This window comes from Oratosquilla oratoria, chromosome 9 (assembly GCF_046742065.1).
Source record: "Oratosquilla oratoria isolate Oo_2021 chromosome 9, ASM4674206v1, whole genome shotgun sequence".
In the NCBI taxonomy this organism is placed as follows: Eukaryota; Metazoa; Arthropoda; class Malacostraca; order Stomatopoda; family Squillidae; genus Oratosquilla; species Oratosquilla oratoria.
The window spans coordinates 18,254,206-18,256,705 of record NC_134785.1 but is presented as its reverse complement, the minus strand read 5'-3'; positions in this window follow the sequence as shown (position 1 = coordinate 18,256,705).

Sequence of the window (2,500 nt, the reverse complement as noted above, 5' to 3'; positions counted from 1 at the left end):
ACAGCTGAGTCACCTTTCCAGACCCCAGATCGGACAGGTAATATCCTTCTTGCCTTGAAAGCTGGCTCAACCAAAGTATTAGCCTAAACGAGGTAACTGACGCCTATGGTGGTTGTACTCGTTATTGAGATTATTCATTTGTAATGCAGAATTATAATCCAACCTGGTTATTGTGGAAAGATATATATTAAATGTTGCCCTTATACTAACTATAGAGGAAAATTAAACTGTTTTGTTACATGTATGAGCGCGTATAGTACATTAAGTCCTTATAATTAAATTGTTCTCCATGTTCAAAATATTTATTGGTGAATAAGTGAATTAAGCTATGAAATAAACACAAATATTATACTAGAATGTGACATTTAGAACATTCTTCTTAGCATAGAAAAAAAAAATACTTCTGCAAGTTCGACGTTTTTATGTCACATAAAAACCAGTCACGAAAACTAATCATTGTAAAATATATTCGTGAAGAGAACTAACTTCTTTATTGATGATACAGATAACTAATACATCTGTATTTTTTGGATGCTATCACCTAATTTCTGAGGTGTAACCTCACCTTCCTTATGTAATGTCTCTAAGACCGGATATATGTTTGGCTCTTCCACGGGTACATATATAGATGACTTTTTAGGATTTTTTATTTATTAATTCCAACGTTTGGTAACTTATTTGGCGCTCGTTGAAATAATACTTTTATATTTGCACACAGTCAATGAATGAGAAAGTGAGGGATAGGGGGAAGAGACAGAGGGATATATATATATATATATATATATATATATATATATATATATATATATATATATATATATTAATATAATATATATATATGTATATATATGTATATATATATATGTGTGTGTATATATATATATGTATATATACATATATAAACATATATATACATATATATATATACAAACATATATATATATATATATATATATATATATATTTATATATATATAGAGAGAGAGAGAGAGAGATAGCGGAGAGTGACAGCGAGACATATCTAGTGGGATGACACATAGACACTCATATACATATATATATATATATACATATATATATATATATATATACATATATATATATATATATGTATATATGGGGGATTTCTTTCACTCATGTAACAATGCAATTTCACTTTACATTATAATTATTATAGTGATCATATTCATGGATATTCACACATTGGACAAGTTGGGTTGTAATTCAGTATTAGAAATGATTGACTTCAATAGCTAGTCTAACCTTCACGAGCGTCACTTACCTCGTTTAGGTCAGCTTTCAGGACAAGAAAGATATTACCTTTCCGAGATGGGTTTGGCGAGGTGACTTAGCTGTAACAGTAATAAGTTCAGTGATAGTCCCACAAAAACTAAATGGTTAATATGTTGACAGCATAAATGAAGAGAGACATGAGCAATGAAAGGAAATGGGAAGTATAAGTAATTAGAAATAGAAGTGGATGCGTAGAAAAAATCCATATAAAAATTATAAGCTACAAAGGACAGAATCATTTGTCATAGAAAAAAATTAGTGAACTGAACGAGTGCATAGAAAGCAGGGAATACATTAGAGATGGAAAAGAAAGCTACTGAGAATAGCTGAAGTAGATAAAATTTGTATGCAGAGTAAAGGTAACTATGGTAACTATGAAACGAAAAAAATGAATCAATATGAAAAAAATGCTATTGTTTCCATAATTATAATCATTAATCAGTTCTAACCTCATTTCTTTTTCTTACCCTTTCAAAAATCTTCAAAAATCTAGGTTTAATTTTTTTACGAGAATGAATTTGTCTAATTTTGTTTGGTGGAGAGACCAAAAGACTAGATATTAGTATCAGGTGGCCTAAAACATGTCGGAGAGGGGCCCCTATTCACAAAACACCAATGTAAATATTGTGTCCATATCTAAATATCTTCACTCAACTTTATCCAAAATTATCTAAAGCAGAGACTAATTGACAGCATTGGCATCTGCATGTATGCATTTACTGCGGAGACCTTTGTAGAGATGTCATAATTTTCCCAAACCATGAAATTGCATATTTACAGTGCATTGGTGGATTTAGGTTCTAAACGTTAAATAACACCTTGGTGGCTTGGATCGATGGTTTTGACAACAGCCCTTTTAGGGGACAGAAGGCATCCAGTAGCTCTAACACATAATCACCAGTTCCCCCACCTTCCCGCAGTGCGATGATGGCACGGCCACATCTAGCGTCTCACTCCTGAAGACCCAACCCCCGCCATCTTCATCTTTGATCCTTATTGGCCTGGCTGGAGACAATCACGAGGAGCGGGGTCCCCACACTCGGCTACATGTCGTACACCGAGACCTTAGGACGTGTAACATCGCCTTGGATACGGCTCAACAACTAGAACAGACCAGGCCCAGATTGAGGGCGTTTTATGAAAGTGGATGGCTTTATGCGTTCAGTTGCACAAAAGGATTTATAGTAGTAATAACAGTGTTCCCACA